This window comes from Macrobrachium nipponense, chromosome 29 (assembly GCF_015104395.2).
Source record: "Macrobrachium nipponense isolate FS-2020 chromosome 29, ASM1510439v2, whole genome shotgun sequence".
Classification (NCBI taxonomy): domain Eukaryota; kingdom Metazoa; phylum Arthropoda; class Malacostraca; order Decapoda; family Palaemonidae; genus Macrobrachium; species Macrobrachium nipponense.
In genome coordinates this window covers 28,003,230-28,011,226 of record NC_061092.1, presented here as the reverse complement: position 1 = coordinate 28,011,226, position 7,997 = coordinate 28,003,230, and positions in this window count along the sequence as shown.

Sequence of the window (7,997 nt, the reverse complement as noted above, 5' to 3'; positions counted from 1 at the left end):
CTTGAAAAGTGCCGAGGCTAGATGGCTGCAAATTGGTATGTTGATTATCCACCCTCCAGTCATCAAAGATTCCAGATTGCAGCCCTCTAGCGTCAGTACTTTTTTATTTTATTCAAGGTTTAAGTTAACCATAATCGTGCGTCTGGCAACGTTCCAGGCTAGGCCACCACCGGGCCGTAGTTAAAATTTCATGGGCCGCGGTTCATACAGCATTATACCGAGACTAATGAAAGATAGATTTATTTTCGGTGGACTTGATTATACAATGCAGAGAAAACTCGATTGCGCCGAAGAAACTTCGGCGCCTTTTTTACTTGTTAGACATATGTCTTATATCACATGCTAAGCATTAAGTAGAGATTAGTTTAGGTTAGGAACTATGCGGAATTACTGTCAGATATAAGGTATCTGGAAAATATTCAAGTACAGGCTACTGTATGGGGTCTTCGTTACCTAACGGAATTTTGTTGCACATCAAAAATGCAACACCAGACCCCCATTGTCTCTTGAATTTAAGTGATACTGTACATATGAATTATAGATCTCTTTCATATCATGACACATTCGACTCGCTAGCGAGATCGCTCGGAATCGAGCCTAGAGCAAACCGGAACACATTGGGTACATCCCTTATTTAGATCAACTTGAACAGTTCATTATGTAACTGGGATAGAGTACAGTCTGGGAACCTCATTCCAAAAGACTTGTTTGGAATCCGAAGCTTGCATATTCAGTGGCCATTCCTTAATAGGAAAAACCTATATATATATATATATATATATATATATATATATATATATATATATATATATATTTTTATATATTTAGTGATATATATATATATATATATATATATATATATATATATATATATATATATATTGTGTGTGTGTGTTACACATTTATATTTTTTAGATTGTATTTGTAATTTTTTAAGCTTTCAATAATTCAAGTGACGTGCTAGCGACGGCGATAGGATTTTCTTTTATATATATATATATATATATATATATATATATATATATATATATATATATCACTATTCAGTAGTCCTTAACACCAATAAAAACGATTTCCCCACAACCACTGCAGGAATCGCTTTCTGCGCGCGCGTGAGAGCGCGTATAGTTATGCACGTCGATTTATCACGATCCGCTCCTGCCCTCACGGTACGGACCACACCCTCCCCACCTTGGGACACAACCTACAATCGCGTTAAGCATCAACTTTTAGGACTAAGAATGGGGGCCGGGAGAGGTGTACCCGTCGGGATGAATGCTAATTCACGTCTTACTTTTTCTTCGGTGGTATTCACAGAGGTTTTGACACTGTAGGACTCTGTTCGGGAATGGGGGCGGCGAGGTTTCATTCCTATTCCGGCCCGTATTCCGCAATGATGTAAGTCGGATTTTGTGTGTGTTTTATATATATATATATATATATATATATATATATATATATATATATATATATACTATTATATATATATATATGTATATATATATATATATGTGTGTGTGTGTGTAGGTATATATATATCTGGAAGCATGTACAAAGGAAGCCCCATTCCTCTCACATAGGGGCGAAATATATCGACAAAAGGACGGCGTGGCAATGGGTTCCCCCCTCGGGGTTCTTTTCGCAAACGCATACATGGCACACACAGAAGAGGTCACATTTGAAGAACACCCAAAACCCAGAATCTATGGGAGATATATTGATGATATCTTTATCACAACAAAGGGCGACAATGACATAGAAGAATTAGTAAATAAACTCCAAGCAAATTCTACATTAAATTTTACGGTAGAAAGAAGTGATGAGAAGATGCTCCCTTTCTTGGACGTACTTGTGACCCAAAAGAACAACAAATACAATACCACCGTATACACTAAAAAGACAGACGCTGGAAGATGCTTAAATGCTAGAGGAGAATGCCCTGATGCATATAAACGATCTGTGGTAAATGCATACATAAAACGCGCCATAACACACTGTTCCACGTGGAAAGCGACTAACGAAGAAATCAACAGAGTTCAACAGCTGCTCACAAATAACGGATATCCAGATGACATGATCCAGCAATATGTCAAAAAGAGATTAGAGGCTTTCCATAATCCGACCCCGAGGAACAACACACAAGACAAAGACAAAGAAATAGTGATATACCATCAGATACCATACAACAAACACCACGAAGATGAAAGGAAAGCCATCCTTGGTATACTGTGAAGAGGAACCACCCCCCTAGCGCCATATAACAAAATAACAGCAAGGATTTACTGCAAACCAAACCTTACGGCCTCTTTGGTAATGAAAAATAGTACGGCCCCATCGACGGAGAAAGAGGTTAAATCTGATATAGTATACCAAGTTTGTCTGTGCTGACGAGCAATGTCAGTCCCCCCAAAAATGCTATATCGGACACAAGAACACCAACCCACACTCAAACGTCGCATGCAGGCCCACAGAAACCAAGGAGCCATTCATCAGCACTTTGTGGATACCCACAATAAAAAACCATCATTACAAGAACTTCTCACAAACACCAAAATAATACACATGGAAGGCAACTACAATCGTTTATTGATATACAGAAGCAGTCAGCATCGCAATGCAACGTCCCAGCCTTAACATCCAACGTGAGGCAGACCGTTCCTGCCCTGTGTAGGAGGCAGACCTTCAACCGCGCGTAACAAAAACCCCCACACGCGGACAGGAGCGCACACTGACTTTCAGTGAATTAAACATATATGTAATTAATATATTTATGTATAATGTGTATATAATAACTTACTTTCAACTTTTTTTTTTATATAATTTCTGTTGTTAACATATTTATTTATTTGTTTTATTTTATGTTTCACTATAGTCTTTTGTAAATACTTAAAACTAGGTATCTGGCAATTGTACTACCTTTCCGTCCTCATGACGTCACAAAACGCATGTAGGCTCATATTTGTATCAGTACGCTTGAAAACGTCAATACGTATAGGTTGACGAAACAGCTGTCGCGTGTAAAAATACTGGAGTAAATGGAAGAACCCCATTATGTGTCCATTAGTAACCTGAACAATGAAGTAAAGAAAATAATTAGAAAATATGAAGCAATTTCAAAAAAGCTGGTTAACAGTGAGAAAGCCATTCTATTCAATGAATGTTGTATCCGTGAAAAATTGTGCCCTAGAAGTATTATATATATATATATATATATATATATATATATATATCGAGCTACAAATGTCCTTTAATTTCTAATTCGCTCTACCTCGGAATTAATATATTTTCATATATGTTTAACCGAAGGGGAATTTATTCAGTGATAGTAGAATTGCCGGCCGACGGGCACGAACTATTGACATCTTCAATTCCAGGACTGGCAGTGAAGCCTTAGCCCACCCCGCCACTGCAATAGGGGTGGGCTAAGGCTTCACTGCCAGTCTTGGAATTGAAGATGTCGATGGTTCGTGCCCGTCGGCTGGTAATTCTATTATCGCTGAATAAATTCCCCTTCGGTTAAACATATATGAAAATATATTAATTCCGAGGTAGAGCGAATTAGATATTAAAGGAACAATCCAATATACGGAATCGCTCAAAAACATGTAAAACATATATTGACAGCAAGGATTTTTCTATCTTGGGCCAACTGCGGAACAACAACAACCTGACAATTTTAGAATCTATCATTATTAAAAAGACTGTACCGTCGTTAAATACCCAAAGGTCCTCTGTAAAATTGTTCATAGCCTAGTTTGGGCAGCTGGTCTGCCTCACTGTATTTTTACCTATATTGTGTCAGTTTTACTCTTTCTTTTGTATAGGTAGGTGTTTCTGGAATTTTAGTGAAGTCCTGTACTTTTAATATGTCTGACTTTGGAGGTGCTGTTCAATTTTAACTTTTAACTTTTAACTTTTAACTTTTAACTTTTTACTTTTTACTTTTTACTTTATTGAGAGCTGTTGCCATGACATTTTTAATATAAATTAAATTAGATCAATTATTAATGTTCGTAAACTTATATATATTTTTAGCCTTGAAAATGCGACCTGGAAATCGTCGCGAAACGTCGGCATTAATAAACTGTTGAAAGATGAGGATGCCTTTCCCTACTACTTCCTTCGGAATATATATATATATATATATATATATATATATATATATATTATATATATATATATATATCCATATATATATATATTATATATATATATGTGTGTGTGTAAAGTATAAAGATATACAAATATATACACACATATATCTACATACACACACACATATATATATAAATATATATATATATATATATATATATATATATATATATATATATATATATATATGTATGTATATATATACACACAAACATACATGTATTTCTGTACACGTACGTCAGTTTATGGTTATAATCGTCCAGAAGAGTGTTAACTATTTAAAACGATGATCATAGAACTTAATGGCAAATTGGCCTGGTTGAGTAGTTCCTTCCACCATCCGAAAAAAAAAAAAAAACAGAGGCTTATCTATTTTGACATTTGATTGAGTGATTGATTGATTACTTGATTAAACGAACTGGCATCTGGCGATGAGTTATCTTGAGGAAATTGAGGAGAGGGTTGCTTCCCCTTTGTTGTCAGAAGAATATTGATTAAATAGAAAACGTCTTGATTTTTTAAAATGGAGGGTTAGACCGCCATGGAACGTATTTCAACGGTTATGAAGCATTTTGTAGATTGGCGGTGTGAATGGGGTACCTGCTGGTGGGCTTCATCCATCTTCGGAATAATAATGATAATGATAACGATAGTAATAGTAATGAAAAAATCCTCATAGTAGCACGAGTCTTCAAATGGAGAAACAAATCCACAGTTATGTAAACGTACATATATTTAAAATTAAAACTTTAAGGATAGCTTTCGGGAATCTGTTCGGTTCCCCTTTTCAATCTGGTCAGATTGAAAAGGGGAACCGAACAGATTCCCGAAAGCTATCCTTAAAGTTTTAAATTTAAATATATGTACATTTACATAAGTGTGGATTTGTTTCTCCCATAATAATAGTAATAATAATAATGATGATGATGATGATGATAATAATAATAATAATGTATTTCAAACACGAGCTCTATGCGTCAATGATATTTCATATGATGACATATTATCTTAACCATTACGGATTCTGTTCATCTCACCCCTCCTCATCCCCCCTCCCCCACTTTTACCCATCCATCCATAAAAAAGGAGAAAGTAATAAATAAGTAAAATGACGAATCAGACTTTTTATATGAAGTGGAGAATCCAAGGCGGGCACTCCATTCCGGAAATTAATTGGATATGAAATGGGGTTCTGCCCATTGGGGAGCTTTTCATTCATATACCAATTTTTAATACTTTCCTTTTATTTATTTATTTTTTCTTTTTGTAAAAAAAAAGGCCATTTTTCTTATGTCAATATAAATCATATATAATTTCGGCACATCATAAATTTTAGGTTTTGCAGATTTAAAGTTTTTCTTTTACTTAGTTTTTTTTTAAATGTCATTTTTTTAAATGTCAATATGATTTTTATAATTTGGCACGTAATAAATTTCAGAATTTGCAGGTTTTAGAAAAAATTTATACCTTTTAAATGTCAAAATAATGATTACGATTGGGCACTTTATGAATTTCAGGATTTGGGGATTAAAATAAGAAAGTTATAATACTTCCTTATTTTCAATGTCAGTATATAAATATTATAATTTGGGCACATAATGAAATACAGTATTTGTTTAATTTAGAAAATTATTTTAAAAATATGCAGGATCATCATTAAAATAAAGTCTTATAAAGAAAGATGACTGGAATATCGGCAGCTATTTTTATTATGGACGTAATCAGCTTATTTGATAAAAAGTTTTGCAGAGAGAGAGAGAGAGAGAGAGAGAGAGAGAGAGAGAGAGAGAGAGAAGGGGGGGGGGCGGTCGGTCATTTACACTATTTCGATTTTCGGACTTTTAAATCATCTAGACTTGTATGAGAGAGAGAGAGAGAGAGAGAGAGATGCCGGTCGGTCATTTACACTATTTCGATTTTCGGACTTAAATCAATCTAGACTTGTATAGAGAGAGAGAGAGAGAGAGAGAGAGAGAGAGAGAGAGAGAGTGGGGGTGCCGGTTGGTCATTTACACTATTTCGATTTTCGGACTTAAATCAATCTAGACTTGTATGAGAGAGAGAGAGAGAGAGAGAGAGAGAGAGAGAGACGAGAGAGAGAGAGGGGGGGGGGGGGGTGACCGGTCGGTCATTTGCACTATTTCGATTTTTCGGACTTAAATCAATCTAGACTTGTATGAGAGAGAGAGAGAGAGACGAGAGAGAGAGAGAGCCCGCCAGGCTACCATTTTCCCATCAAAGGGAAACGGTAAATACTCCCGGTAGTGGTGGTTATTGAGGCCTGTCCCAGTTGATTGATAGATTGCTTCCTAATGTCCTGCGCGCGCCGTGAAACACCTTTCTTTTGAACATGTATATATATAAACATTGTAGAATTTATATGCATATATATGTATATATTAACTTATAGATAGTAGTTATAAATATATATATATATATATATATATATATATATATATATAGATATGACATATGTAATTATACGGTTACAGTATAATACACACACATATTTGATGAGAACGTCTGTCCATTTTTATTGGTCACATGCCCAAATCCTAATTAGACCCAACGCTCGGGCGCTTATGTGTGTATGTGCTTGTGTGTGTATGTGTACGTAATAATACATTTATGGAGACATTCATACACACTTCTGAGCAAACTCATACGCAGATAAGATGCGGATTTCATTCACATGCGCCTCATCTCGATTGTAACATTTCATAATGAATCCTAGACTGTATGAATGTATGGGAACATGGATATAAAATCCTAGAGTGTATGAATGTATGGGAATATGGACATAAAATCCTAGTGTATGGATGTATGGGAACATGGACATAAAATCCTAGAATGTATGAATGTATGGGAACATGGACATAAAATCCTAGAGCGTATGAATGTATGGTGACATGGATATAAAATCCTAGAGTGTATGAGTGTATGGGAACATGGATATAAAATCCTAGAGCGTATGAATGTATGGGAACATGGACATAAAATCCTAGAGTGTATGAGTGTATGGGAACATGGATATAAAATCCTAGAGTGTATGAATGTATGGTGACATGGACATAAAATCCTAGAGTGTATGAGTGTATGGGAACATGGATATAAAATCCTAGAGTGTATGAATGTATGGTGACATGGATAAAATCTTAGTGTGTATGAATGTATGGTAACATTGACATACTACAGATGCAGACATTGAATAACACCCAAACACACACTTACAAAGGACTACCTCTCAACACAATGAACTGTGATTATGCAAATGGACATCTTTTACTCACGTGCTCGCGCGCGTGCTTCTCATATGAAAGAAAAGGGCGTCCTATAATCCATACGGCACCATCGATCCCAGCAAGTACGTCCAATACGTGTATGAGACAAACGTACACGAACCTCAAATTTCAAATGATCCTCTGTCACTGAAGTCGTTTTTAAAGGTTTTTATTTGCATGTTGCTTTATTATTATTATTATTATTATTATTATTATTATTATTATTATTATTATTATTATTATTATACCAGACCACTGAGCCCGAAAGATTTGTTTTTAATTATATTGTTTTTTAATTAAATTGAAATTTGCGAAAAGTTGATTAGTAGGTTATTTGCAAATGTTGAAGTTTCTGACAAAATTTCACCCGTGGATGTATTTCCAAAACTTGATAGCCGCTGCTGATTATACTTTGGACATTGACACGACAAGTTTTTAATTTTTGTCATCACAGGATTCAGGAAAAGGCTTACGTGGATTATTCAGTAGGTGTCAGAATTCCTTGCGTATGTCTCTCTCTTAAAATTTCAGATGATCCTCTATCACAGAACTCATTGTTCT